Source organism: Carettochelys insculpta, chromosome 6 (genome assembly GCF_033958435.1).
Source record: "Carettochelys insculpta isolate YL-2023 chromosome 6, ASM3395843v1, whole genome shotgun sequence".
NCBI classification, from domain to species: domain Eukaryota; kingdom Metazoa; phylum Chordata; order Testudines; family Carettochelyidae; genus Carettochelys; species Carettochelys insculpta.
This window is the reverse complement of record NC_134142.1, coordinates 64,838,702-64,853,547: the sequence shown is the minus strand read 5'-3', so window position 1 is coordinate 64,853,547 and position 14,846 is coordinate 64,838,702. Positions and strand designations below refer to the sequence as shown.

At 43.5% G+C, this 14,846-nt stretch overlaps 1 protein-coding gene across 5 annotated transcripts in view; it reads right to left on the bottom strand.

Annotated features, from left to right (window-relative positions):
- NUMB (NUMB endocytic adaptor protein) overlaps window positions 1-14,846 on the bottom strand; it is a 173,500-nt gene that overhangs the window by 149,851 nt on the left and 8,803 nt on the right. For 4 of the 5 annotated variants that reach the window (XM_074997109.1, XM_074997112.1, XM_074997111.1 and 1 more), the window contains exon 1: window positions 5,694-5,766. The exons of the other annotated variant lie outside the window; for it this stretch is intronic. The gene's annotated coding sequence lies outside the window, so the exon portion shown is untranslated. Of the gene's footprint in view, window positions 1-5,693; window positions 5,767-14,846 lie in introns of those variants that run through there. 5 annotated transcript variants of the gene reach the window in all.

Below are 14,846 nucleotides of genomic sequence, written 5' to 3'. Positions count from 1 at the left end.
ACCTGTACTTATACTTCAACATATAGCACATAGAGAGTAGTATAAACAAGTCATTCCATTAAGTCTTAGTTTGGACTGAATGCTTGTGCTTTTTATGTCACCCGTTTTAAAACTAAACAAAAGTCTACATGAGTTGATGTACCCATGAAAGACCTCTACGCACATACACCTAGTTGAGAACCACTATTCTAGAATAACTAATGTTTGTTTCCTGAGAGACCACATACCAATTGCTTGGTTCCATACCTTCAATAAGATAACTAGAGGTTGTGGTATTTGTAACCCCAATTAGTTGTTGGGGGATACAGCATGTATCCTCTCCCAAAAAAACTGCTTCCTCAGACATGTTGGGACACAATGCTATGTAAAAATGGGCCTAAAGGCAAAAGGGAATGGACATAATTCATTGCCCAGAATCAGCTTTATGCAGACAAGGTAACTCCAAGACACTAGAATTCTCTAGCAGGTTACATATCAAGGATAAAATCTGAGCAGCAGATGGATAATAAAGAAAAAAAGCCACAAACTTTTCCCCAGTTTGTTGGAAGGTATTCATGGACTTAAAGGTCTGACAAACAGGTAATACCTCAAAGAGTATGCTGTGAAAGTCCTGTAAAGTTGCAAGCTTCTTCAGATAGTACTAAATGCAAGTTGATGACTCCTAGGAACCTCCCTTGTGTTTGTAACTTATCAGAACAAACTCTGAATCAACTGAAAGTAAATAAGAACATAAGAACATAAGAATGGCCATACTGGGTCAGACCAAAGGTCCATCGAGCCCAGCATCCCATCTGCCGACGGTGGCCAATGCCAGGTGCCCCAGAGAAGGAGAACAGAAGACAACGATCAAGTGATTTATCTCCTGCCATCCATCTCCTGCCCTTGTTCTGAAGCCTAGGGCACCATACTTTATCCCTGGCTAATAGCCATTTATGGACCTAACCTGCAAAAATTTATCAAGCTCTTTTTTAAACCCTAATAGAGTCCTGGCCTTCACAGCCTCCTTGGGCAAGGAGTTCCACAGGTTGACTGTGCGCTGCGTGAAGAAAAATTTCCTTATTAGTTTTGAACCTACTACCCATCAATTTCATTTGGTGTCCCCTAGTTCTTGTATTATGGGAAAAGGTAAATAATTTTTCTATATTCACTTTCTCCACACCATTCATGATTTTATATACCTCTATCATATCGCCCCTCAATCGCCTCTTTTCCAAACTGAAAAGTCCCAGTCTCTCTAGCCTCTCCCCATATGGGACCCTTTCCAAGCCCCTAATCATCTTAGTCGCCCTTTTCTGAACCTTTTCTAATGCCAATATATCTTTTTTGAGGTGAGGAGTCCACATCTGCACGCAGTACTCGAGATGTGGGCGTACCATAGTTTTATATAGGGGAAGTATGATATCTTTTGTCTTATTATCGATCCCTTTTTTAATAATTCCTAACATCCTATTTGCCTTACTAACTGCCGCTGCTCACTGCGTGGATGTCTTCAGAGAACTATCCACTATAACTCCAAGATCCCTTTCCTGATCTGTCGTAGCTAAATTTGACCCCATCATGTAGTACGTGTAATTTGGGTTATTTTTTCCAACATGCATTACCTTACACTTACCCACATTAAATTTAATTTGCCATTTTGCTGCCCAATCACTCAGTTTGCTGAGGTCTTTTTGTAGTTCTTCACAATCCCTTTTGCTTTTGACTGTCCTGAACAATTTGGTGTCATCTGCAAACTTTGCCACCTCACTGCTTACCTCATTTTCTAGATCATTGATGAACAAGTTGAACAGGATCGGTCCCAGGACTGACCCCTGGGGAACACCACTAGTTACCCTCCTCCATTGTGAAAATTTACCATTTATTCCCACCCTTTGTCTTCTGTCTTTTAACCAATTCCCGATCCATGAAAGGACCTTTCCTCCTATCCCATGACCACCTAATTTACATAAAAGCCTTTGGTGTGGGACCGTGTCAAAGGCTTTCTGGAAATCTAGGTATATTATGTCCACTGGGTGCCCCTTGTCCGCATGTTTATTAACCCCTTCAAAGAATTCTAATAGATTAGTTAGACACGACTTCCCTCTGCAGAAACCATGCTGACTTTTGCCCAACAATTCGTGCTCTTCTATGTGCCTTGCAATTTTACTCTTTACTAGTGTTTCTACTAATTTGCCTGGTACTGATGTTAAACTTATCGGTCTATAATTGCCAGGATCTCCTCTAGAACCTTTTTTAAATATTGGTGTTATATAGGGCTGTGTCACCTGTTGAATTGCGAAGAAAAATCTGAAGTTAAAACTGTTGTCTCTACTGCAACAAATAATGGTAGAAGTTTCAGTCCTAGAGTGGTACAGGAGTCACTGCACAATGAGTTGGATCTAACAGTGGTTTTGTCTTCACTCAGCATTAGCGAGCAAGTATTAAGATTCTAGAAGAGACAGTTATAGTTTTAATATCAGAATGTCAAAATAAACCCTAACACAAGCACTTATTTTTTCCTAGTATGGACAGTGTTGTTACATGTTGGGGCCAAAGGTTGTGCTCAAAGATAATTTACCAGATTTAAATGGATAGTCCAGAATATTTTAAATCAGTCTTTTTTCAGCTAATTTTCACGGAAGATTGAACACAAATTTCAGAGGTTCTAGAAGCTTACTTTTTCAAAAGGTAAGATTACATTAAGGCTTTGTTTATATTAGGCAAGTAGTGGTCTTCCATTATTGCAACAGTACTGGAAATGGAATAAGAACAACTGCACGCAGGATTCGTGAGCTCTTACACACCAGCGTCACCAAATCCTGTAGTTTTATCTTAAGGCTCTAAACACTGAATCTATTTAAAGACCAAGCTCTAAACTTCAAATGATTGCACACGTATTTCAGCTTTCGTTAAAGAAGTTCTAGCCCCATAGTTGTGGAGATGAGCCTGAAAACAGACTTGAGAGAATCAGAAAGCAAATTAACATTTGTCATTTCAGTCTTATGATTTTTTAGTGATCAGGTGTGAATTTTGAATGCCCGGAGTTGGCAACGGCTGCCATAGTACCACGAAAAGTTTTTTTATGATGTAGTGACAAAAAGATATTTGAAAGTTGTCCACACAAATGTTTGTCCAATTACTAGAAAGAGACTACAGACAATGGCTACAGACTTAAGACCATGGCTATGGTCTGAAGAAGTGGGTCTGTCCAATGAAAGCTCACCTAATAAATTATTTTGCTAGTCTTTCAAGTGCTACTTGACTGCTTTTTGTTTTCATAGTATTAGACTAGCACAGCTCCCTCTCTGTTACTCTTTTCCTCATATTTAATTCAGAGAGGGATGAGTCAAGCCAGCATGCCATTTAAAAAAAAAAAATGGACATTGCAACAGAGGCTGATGACCCAAATACAAGAGCACTCAAACTTTTGGGTTTGTAATCATGTTGCTAGGTTTGACTCTACATCCTTAGAGCTATTTTTAGAACACCAACTCAAGCAGAGCAAGCTCATGGCTTGCCTCTGCTGCCATGTCCATGCTAAGTTAGGGCACTAAGTACAGTAAACAGAGCTAGTGAATGTCTGCCTACCCAGGCTAGGAGAAACGTTCCCAGCCACAGAACAGACACACACTAACAGCAAGGGTTTGGGTCAACCTAACTGCATCATACGGGGTGTGAAACTATCAATCCTGAGGGATATAGCTAGGTTGACTTAAGTTTTAGGCATAGATTAGGCCCAATAATTTGGCAAATAAAACAACATGAAGAGTGTATTTTGTGCAAGAACTGTCAATGTGAACATGTTTAAGTGCTTGATGCTAATTATGTTTCATACTCAAATAGTCAAAAACCAATATTTGCTACAGCACTGTTCAGCAAATCAGAGTTTTCACCAAGGCTTAAAACCATTATTTTATTCAATTACAGATTAATGAAGTTCATTGTAGGATGAGACAAGCAAAACTGTTTAAGGATAATCAGCAGAGATGATTGATCTCACACCCCTAATTCAATTTATGTTTAAATTTTGTTCACATGATTTGATATTCAAATGCTTTTGGAGAAAGTTTCCACAAAGAATAGCCAATAAATGAAATCGAACATCTGTATTAACAAGTAGGAGAGCAATTAAGTGCTGATTTCTCTAGTAAGTCTGTTAACCCATTTACATCTACGTTATATACTACAGGCAATATCCAAAAAAATATTGTAGCTGGATTGCATGAACTTACCCCTCATCAGCACAGACAGAGTTATAGTGTGAGACACATGTACAGGCACAAAGACTGCCAAACATACAAACAACTTGTTATAACCAGGTAGTTCACAAATGACAAAAATGTGCTATGCTGGACAACTGAATTAGAGACACTGAAATTAACTTAGAAGAACACAACAATGCACACATTAAATAGAAGCAATGTAACCAGAAGCTCTCGTACAACTTCATAAAACATTAATGAACCAGTTACATAAATCTTGAAGATCAGCAGAGTTTTAGTTGAGAGCTGCAAGACATGTCAACCATTGCTCTTCTTCTTCAAGACTGTCCACTTTCATTAATACCACAATAAAATAAATTAACTCCTTCTGAAGTTTCATGTAACCCTTGACAAATATTCCAGTAACTAGCTGAATAAATTACATCAGAAAATTGTGTTTATGGCACCACAGAGCATCTAAAGAAATACAAATATTATGCATTTTGCACCTCATTTCTGCTGTATTTTGCATGGAAAATAAAAGCATTCTGTACTTGCCTCAGCACTATCTTGGAGCCTTTTACGTGCAGGTAAACAGGCACTGGGAAAGATGTAACTGTCTCAAGAACAAGGCTCCCCCTTACATGGGGACATTCAGACACCCATATTTCTCATTACAGGTGTTCACAAGATTTTTAAACTTAGATTTCTCAGAATAGTCCAACCTCACTTCTTACAGCCACAACCTCAATAAGAGGAAAAGGGTGGGAGACTGCAAAACAATAACCAATGAATTTCACTAGATTCAAGTACAACCAAGTACTTGCTCTTTCTCTCCCCTGCACCCTAGACCTCAAGAGTCCCAAGTCCCGAAACATTTCGCACGTACACCGCACACTGCGAGCGCAGGGCAGACGCATGCACCCGACGAGGAGCCCCCGCGTAACCCTATTGAGAAAGGCCCCTTCCCAAAGCCCGGAGATGCGCCGAACTCAAGGCCTAGAAGAAAGCCAAGTCCCAGGCAATCCCAGGAGAGCGAATCAGGAAGTTGAATCACTCCCGACTGGGTAACTCTGAGCTGTGAGGATGGGCTCGGTGCTTGGGGCTCGGCGACCGCCTCCAATCCCTCCACCAGCCGGGGGGGGAAGGGGGGGGCTCAGCGCCCCTCCACTTCCCCAGAACTCACGCACCCACCCTCTGCGACCCTCCCCCCATCAGGCGCCCCTGCTCTGAAGCGCAAACTTGCGCCCGCCCCCAGGTTTCTCAAGCCAACCCCGCCGCTCTCCCTTGGGATCTCCGGTCTCACCTCCCCCCAGCTACGCCAGCCAACCCACCTCGGACTCCGGCCCTTGGCCCCCGCCCAGCCGGTCCCGGGGCACCCTGGCCCCTTCGCGCGGCTCAGGGCCTCCCTCGGGCCGCTCCCTCCAGGTTTCGCCTCCTCCGCCACTGGGGACCGCTCCCCGCCCCGAGACCCCCGACCCCTCCCAGTGTCTCAGGCCCTACCGCGCTCACCTGCTACCCGCAGCCTCCTCCCTGCAGCGCCGCCTGGTCTCGCCTCAGTCGCCGGTCGCCACCAAGCAGCGCGGCCACCCCCTCCCGCCCCTAACAACAGCTCCCGCCCCATTGCCCGCCGCCGCGCCCATCCTCCTATCCCATTGGCCGTGCACGTCACAAATGCTGACTGTGATTGGGGAAAATATGTGCTTATCAGAATCTCGACCCCACCCTGCCCTCAGTATTTTATTCACTCTAAGGTTGTGGATCATCCCCCTCCTCTCTTCGCCTGATTGGCTCCATCCGTTGAGGCCAGAGTTAGGATAGGCTGAAAGGGATGCCAGCTGTTGCGATATGCCTGCCTCCCTCCTCTGCAGTAAAGGTGTGTACTTGCCCCCTATCCTGAGTTTGGTTGCACAGCAGAGAGAAGAAAGTACCTGGACAGTATTAACCATGTGTTTGCTGGAGACAATTCGGCTCAAGAAATTCCCCTGTCCGCAGATCTATAGGTACTCACAGAGGTTTTATGTATGTTAATATGCTCCTAGATTGTATCTCCCAACCCGTTTTAATTGTGTCATTCCGGAGGAGTGGGGGCAGAGCTCTAGCAGGGCTAGGCAAGGTGTAACCAGAGCCATAACATTGGTAAGGCAACTGAGGCACTGCTCAGGGGGCACAGTTAGCTGGTTGGGAGGCTCTGGCCGAGCTGCGTGTGACTCTTTAAGAGCCATTTGCAGCTCCTTACACTGTTGGCAGCTGCTGCTGCTGCTGCAAGGTCAAAGGCAGCTGCAGCTCAAGCTCAGCTAGGCAGGGTAGTTGCTGGGGGCTGCCAGGTGAATGGGGCTTGGGAGAGGAGCTGGGTTTGGGGTGTTGGGGGATGATGACTGCTGGGTGGTGGAGCTTGCGGGGCTACCAGCTGAGTGGGGCTAGGGGAGGAGCTGGGTTTATAGGGGTGTCAGGGGGCTGCAAGGTGAGTGTGGCTTGGGGAAGAAGCTGGGTTTGGGGGGGCTGCTGGATGAGTGGGGCTCTGGAGAGAAGCTGGCTTTTGGGGGCTGGGGTGGATGTAAAGGGGAGGACCAGGCTGCCACTCCCTCTTCTTTATCTCCGCTACTTGTTGCCCTAGCTACTCTTCCCTGCCCTGATCCATGGAGGGTGCAGCCTGCTCAGAGCCTTCCCGGCTCTAGCCCAGCTGCCTGGGTGCCAGTCTGTGCAGCAGGTATGAGGGGGAAGCAGGCACCAGTGTCATCTCAGCTGCCTCCTCTTGGGTGTGGCTGAGGCCTCTTCCTGTGACTCACTTTACCTCCCTGTCTATTTCCATATCTGCATGACAGATCAGTTGGGACTCCGGCCTGTGAAGGAACCACTCCCGCACAGTGGGGTTCAAATAACTGTTTTCTTACTGTGTCTCAGGTGTAAGGTTTAGTCACATATACATACGGCTGCTCTGGCTGGCTGTTAAACAGAGAACCTACTGAGCACCACTGCAGTGCTGATGTACTATTTACAGAGATACTACCCAATTTTTACACCCCAGTGCCTAATATTCCCTGGGATATTGCAAGTGATTTGCAAAGAGCTACAAAGAGAGAAAGCCCTGTGTTGTCATACCTGCTCTCCGCCTCTCTTCACATACAAGATAGCGCAATGGCCTTGTAAACCCAGGGTTGTGAATTCAATCCTTGAAGGGGCAGGTCAGATTAAAAGAAAATGTGTCAGGGATGGTGATAGGTCCTGCTGTGAGGGCAGGGGACTGGACTTGATGACCTTTCAAGGTCTCTTCCAATTCTATGAGATGTGTATATCACCTTGATAGTAACAGAGAGAAAGCTGTGCTAGTATATATACTATCAAAACTAAAAAGCAGTCAAGTAGTACTTTAAAGACTAACAAAATAATTTATTAGGTGAGCTTTCATGGGACAGACAGAGTGTGCCTTAAATATTGATTCTGTTCTGGTATGGCTATGGTCTGAAGAAGTGGGTCTGTCCCACGAAAGCTCACCTAATAAATTATTTTGTTAGTCTTTAAAGTGCTATTTGATGGCTTTTCTTCTTGATAGGGTCTTCTTTGGGAATGAAGGAGGATGTGGCAACATCTGGATGGCTGAGCTGCCAGCACATCCTCTCCTAAAAAAGAAGACACTGACAAAAGTACAGTTTGACGTTATTTACTGAGGACTGCCTCGTATCCCCATGCATTGTGGCTTTTAAGGTATTGATTTTGTAAGTGAATTTGAAAAATGGCTCTTTTTGCTATTTTGATTGCAGACCCCTGCTCTAGGCTCTGGGAAAGGTAATATCCCCCTCATGAGAGCCAACACACAGATAAGATTGTTACACTCCTCCCCAGGGTGCCACCTGGGAACAGAGCCAAATCCCTTTCTCTCCTGAATCCCTCAAACAAATTAGCTGTCCCAGTAACTACTCATGGCAGGGTCATTCTGATAGGCAATATGTCCAATCTGCTGTCTCTCCACCTGGATAATGCACTTTCTCTGCAACTGTAATCCATACCAGCCAGCTCACTTGGTGCTTAGTGTGCCTCCTGCCCTACCTATTTCTCCTGGGCATGCAAGGTGCTCTCCTCAACTGCATTTGCCTTGGCATGTTTTGCACCTAATCTTTAACCTCCAGCCAGATTTTACACAGCTGGTATTTTCCAGTCCTGGGCAGGCATGAGGCCCTCATAACTACAATAAATAAACACGTTTTTTGTTATTTCATAGAAAAAGGAAAATAAATAATAAATTATAACTACAATGAATTTATAAACATGAGGGGGCACCATTTTATATTCTTGCTTCAGGTGCAAATTAGCTAGTTACAGCACTGGATGTAACTATTAACATATGAAGGGCTGCAAATATAGAACTCACATGCAAACACATTTCACCAAAAACACTTGGCCGTGTTTTTCTAAACTTTCACTCTGGAACACTTTTCCACCAAAAGACGGTTTCAGATATGGAATTTTAAATCTCACCTGCTTTTGATATCAAAATTGTATAATAAAATAAAATCTGTGAGATGAAAGAGAGCTAAAATTAAATTGGTCACTTACACATTGCCCATTTTATATAGTTCTACTTGTAGCCATATTTTTTTTCAAAGTAGGAGTCACCACGCCTGACTCTGCAAGACATTATCAGCCATCTTCATCCTCCTGAGAAAGGGATGTTTGTATTGTGGTTTAGTACTAGGAGGCAGAGGATCAGAGTTCTACCTCTACCACAGGCTTCCTGTCTGACAGGAGACATAAGAGGTGTATCTATTTCCCCATCTATAATGATAAGATTTCTCTCCCTCATAGAAACACCATGAAATGTTTTGATAACACAATGACAAATTCCACAGCATAAAGAAGCCGTTAATCCAGAGGACAGACTGTGACATATACTGTGAACAGTCTTGTTTGGTCAAGAGGGAATACTAGATATTCACCCCAGTTTGATTCAGCATTTTCAAGATAGTGTTTTCTCTAAACTGAGGAAACAAACCACTATCGCTCCCTGCAATCTTCTGTTGCTAAATTCAGCAAGGAGACTAAAAATCAATCAGAAGTAAGTGACATGGGGTAATGTTTTGCATGCAGTGTCCAAGTGACACACATACACACTTGGGAGGACTGTGGGCAGAATACAGAATGCAATAGCTTTTCTCACCTAGTAAAGTCTTCTAGGAGACTATTCCAGGCAAAATATAAATTACAGTGCAACTCAGATCCTCCAGCTGTCCCAAAAATAGAAGTGCAAAAGACACTTAAAGCACCTCTCCTACCACTTTTTCCTGAACAAAGTAAGATTGAGCAACAGTGAATCAGAGCTACAGGGGCTCAAAATGGGCATCCAAAAATTAGAAGTAGAAATTAGTGCTATTTTATGAAAATTATGTGCTAACTTAGGTGCTCACAGTCACATAGGAAGTCCGCAGAAGAAGTAAGAACTGAACTCAAATGTTCTTGACCTTCAGTACAGTACCTTAATCACAAAATCATTATTTTTGAAAGTATTTACAGAAAAAAGTCCAATTTTCCACTATCCTTTTATGTAACATTCAGTATGGAGAATGAAAACAAACTAGTCAGGCTAACTTCTTTTTCCAGTCAGCTTCTAGTCACTTTCACAGTGCAGTTCTGATTCACTAACACAATAAAACAACAGTTTGGATTCCAGGCTACATGTTAACGTATATTTTAAATGTTTCAGTTGAAATTTTAAGAAGTCTTGGAAGCATATGTATTGATTTTAATTTTTTTCAAAACCTTATTTTTACAAAATGTAACTCTGACCTGACACATCACCCAAATACGTTCCAGATGGCTCTGGATGAGTTCTTCATCCTATTTACTAAAGCTAGACTCTGGACTTAGTATCGTTGATACAGAATTTGAGATTAAGCATTGAACTTTAAACCCTGACTCCAAAGAAACATATTATCTTTATAGCATGGATTGATTTTCACTTCCATAGAGGATGTCATAGTTATTAAGTATGAACTCAGAGTATTGCTATTAGATGTAAAAAAAGTCCAAATACATACTACTGTTCTAGTTATACAACTATCTATCTTGAAGACATGATGAGAAGCTTTGGAACAGAACAAGACAAGAACCACATGACATTCAAATCAAGAGAAGAAAGTGTGGATTGCTAGCTCACGTGCTCAGGCAACCATCATCTGGCATAGTCTGTCAAGCTCTCACAAGGAACCCGCAAGGAAAACACAAAAGAGGAAGACCTCAGACAACATGGAGAAGATCTACTGAGACTGAAGGACAACAACTCGGATACTCCTGGAGTCACCTAGAAGTTCTGTCTTGAGACAGAATGAAGTGGAGACTTGTAGATGACCTATGCTCCACATTTAAGTCAAGTAAATCAAGTCATCTTCAAGACATTCCTTACATTTGAAATATATTCAGTGCTGCTTCACTTCCTGGTTCTCCTGGTGCCACCAGGTCCTGAATTGGCCACCTCTACCTAGTGTTTTATACCAGAGATGGAGAAAAAAAGATGGGAAAAGATTCCAGAGATGGAGGGAAAAAAAGAAAGATGGCAATAAAGAGAATCTTTAATTGAACTGCACTTACCCTCACTGCAGTTGTCTGAGAGCAAATTCCTGCAGCATTTGCCAAGCTTTATACAGAAGACCTCCACAGATGAGGCAGAATGGAATCCACCCTCAAGGCCATGTTGGAAGTCAAGCTCTGAAGTTGTAGCTGCTTAGGATTTCTAGAATAAGTAATGACTGGTAGAATCTGCTAAGCAGAAGATCTAAAAGCCTGAATTCTAGTATCCCTTATCCTGTCTCCCAGACCTCATTCCCCAGAAGTAATCTCTGCAGAACAGGGTTCTAAGGGGTATGGACTAGCTACTCCTCAGTCTTGCCCTTTTCTACACAATGGAAGTGCTTCTGTTCAATTCCATTCTAGGCAGGGCCCTCCTTGGTTACAGGGGAAGAGGTAAAATTTGTTAAAGGTTCCCCAAGACTTTTAGAATAGATGCACAATCTCATAACAGTATGAACATAAAAGTTCTGTATTCTCACTGCAGAATCCCAGATCCCCAAATGGTTCACCTCAGTTTTCAACTAGCAGCTTTCTAACTACTTCTCAGGGACAGAATAAAGTAGTGTACTTGGTCCTGTCTCAGTGCAGAAGGCTGGACTAAATGACCTCCTGAAGTCCTTTCCGGCCCTACTGTCCTATGACTCTGAATCTAAAGTATTATTACCAGAAGCAGATTAAGGTTTCATGGTGCCCTGGCTCTCCCTACGCATTCCACTTGAAGTCCCACCCCTGTTCCTCCCTTTCTGTCTGTGACCCTGCCCACTGTGCCACGCTGTTCTGACCCTTCTACTGCATTCATGGTCTGTCCCATTCCACCACCGACCGCACCACTCTACATCCCATTTGCTCCTTTCTTCTTCCCCACTCCAGGCCCAAAACTGGAAAAATCTATCCTGTTCACACATACACAGCCCCAAGGCCCCTGCACAGTGACAGTTCCCCCAGCCCAGAGGCCACAGCAGGCAGCTACAGTTCTTCCAATCCTGGGGCCACAGCCAAGGTTCATGCACTCAGGCTTCTCCCACCAACTTGGCACTCCAGCAGGGAAGCAGGACTGGGCATGGGGACACCCATTCTTCCAGGGCCACTGGACACAGGTCACATCGGCCCTGCCATAGGGGATGTGGCTCTGGCTATTGCTGGCCACCATACATGGGAAATGTTCCCATGGCACTTTGGGGCACTGGCTGCACAGTCCTTCCTTTCTGACCCCCTCCCCCAATCACATGAACCCAAACTATTCTCCCCCCGCAGTGGCCCTTGACCCTAGTACCGTACAACTGGGACAGTACAGCTGTGTTGGAGAGCGGGCCTAAGCCAGCATGATGCAACAGCCCCTGGGCAGTATAGGCACAGTGCACCCAGGCTCCAGCCTGAGTCCAGGTAATCCAGTTGCTGCCCCAGCCAGGTCTGCAGGGAGGGAATAGTTCAGTGGTTAGAACACTGGCCTTGTAAACCCAGGGGAGTACAGCCCTCGAGGAGGGCTTTCAAGGGTTTAGGGCAGGTTAAATTGAAAAAAAAAAAAAAAAAAAAAAGGCTGTCAGGGAGGTTGACAGGTCCTGCTGTGAGGGCAGGGGACTGGACTCGATGACATCATGAGGTCCCTTGCAGTTTTATGATATTCTGCCCTGGCCTGCTCCTTGCATATCTTCTATGGGATAGGTAAGTATAAAGATCTGACAACTTTAGCATAGCTACTGTGAGGAAAAAAGCACCTTTCCCAAATAGCTGGTGCATTTGTGCATTAAAAGTCTATTATGTTGAGACTAGATGTGGGATGGAGGTGGGAGTCAGGTAGATTGTACCCTTTGTCTCAGTTGTGCATGCACAAGGTAATCCTATCAGGTAATTACTTCTCCTGGAGACTCTTCTCTTTCATTTTATTATGTGGATTTCCCCCTCATGCACACTTACTCCTCCTCCCTCCCTTGAAAAGTAAGAAGATTGGAGTCTGGGAGTCTGCGGCTTTTTGTATGGATGCTGCCTACAGAGACACTACAGATGATATCTGTTCCATATTACCAAGCCTGGGAAGATCTGTATTTTGAGCGTAAAAAGAACCTTAATAAATCCCAATGAAACAAACTGCAGGATCCCCTAGGAAGGAGACATGACAACTTAACTGGAGCTCTTGCTCACATCTTTTGCACAATTGCAGCTTTATCTAAAAAAATTATGTATTTGCCTTAGGTAGGGGGAAGTTGTTTAGACTTCTCTTCAATCTGATTATTTCACAGTTGCTCTGGGCCTTTTAATTATTATTTGTATTCATTTATGTTAATTAGACTGTTCAAATTTAGGGAAAAACTATTTTCTTGCTGGGGCTCAGTGTACAAGAAAACCAGGATTAAAGGTAACAACCAAGGGATAAGAAAAATGACTAAGAAGAGAGAGAGCTGCAGCTGGAGACAGACCAACATTACTGGTGAGAGATGCTTCACTGAGTGAGTGCATTCATACTGATGGAGGTGGGGAATTACTGAATAGCTCTTGAGAAACAAGCTTTCAGTCTTGTTATCTGGCCGTGGACTTTACAGCGATCACAATAAGGAGCAGGTTGCACAATCCTGCCCTGTGTCCTTACAGCGCTGACACAGCAGGTGTTATCGGGCTGAACAGAAAAGATTGTCAGGGTTCTGGTTTGTAGAAACCTCCTGCAGCTGGCTTGAAGTGCCCTTTTTCCATGGCGGATGTTGCTTTTGGTATCAGAGCAGAAATAACGGTGTAGGCTGCAGGTTGGTAACACAGCAGTAATAAAAGAATGTGACTTAATTTAACTTTCTGAAAGTGACTGATTGGCAAGACATTTAATATCAAAAAACAAAGAGGATGTGCCAGGCAATTTACTCTATAGTGAGCTGAGTTGGGTTTTTATGGTGTGATAAAATAAAGCCTACTTTGGGACTGCCAAATGCATTTTGACCTTGAGATGGATTTGCACTTCCAGTGCACAGAGAAGTGAAAAAATTTGAACTAACCCTGGGCCCAGTCCTGCAAGGTATCAAGCACCTTTCACTCCTGGTAGTGAAGGGCACTCATCCCTAGCAAGATAAGGTTCCCTGTGAGCTAAGTGTTGCATTTTAAAGCTCAAGATTTCAATTCTCAAGGTGGTGCATTGAACAGAATTTAAAACAAAAAAACAAAAACCCTACATTTCTTTGAAGTGTCATTTTATTGCCCTGTTCAGAAGCCACTTGTGGCTCTTTAATAAGTAGTTATTCAACATGTTTTTATGTCTCTTTAAAATGTGTGTGGCTCTTGGCAATGTGGTTTATATGCTCATAAAATTGGAGTAACATTGTGCTAAACTCTCATTAAGATGTTTAATTAAATCTCCTGTTGTCAGTATGTATGTGAAAGCAGCAGCTATGGACTACCTATTCTTTCACAGGAATTCTGTGCTCCTTTTCCTCTCTGTTTACAAAAGCTTTAAATTATTCTTTCCCTTTGACAACTTTCCTTGAAGTATCAGCATATGAATGAGACCAGCAAAGACAACTTTTGAGTTTATGGTTCTTAGCCACTGATATTAGTGTTTACAAGCTTTTGTGACTGAGTCTCTCAAAGCTCCCTTTCGCTGCCTGAAGCCAAAATGATCTCCCCTGCAGTCAGGCCATATTCACTCAAAAGCTATCTGGTAGTAAGCACTCTGCACTTTCTCCAGTGACAGAGTCAAGCTGTCTGGTGAAATTCTGTAGAGGTGAATTATCTAAGCTAGTCCCATTAGTAATTCTTATCTGGCTCATTCCGGTTCCCACCCCATACCCTGCTGTACAAGCACAAAGGCAATAAGCCCCACAGAAATGAGCTCCATCCCACACAGTGAGTGCAAATCCATTTTGGCCTCCAAAAACTCTGTCCTCCTGGAAAGCCACTGGTTCCACTATATCTGGAACTTTCCATGGCATTATTATTTTTCATTGTAGCCCTCATTTTGAGTCATGGTCTGTGTCAATCAATTTGGGTCTTGGAGAGCTGTGGTAGAAAATGACACAAACATTAATGTTAGATCCGAGAAGCTATGTTCTGATCTGAGATAGGCTGCGTCTAGACAAGAGCAAGCTGTCAACAGGGAGATATATTCCAACAAAACTTCTCTCGACA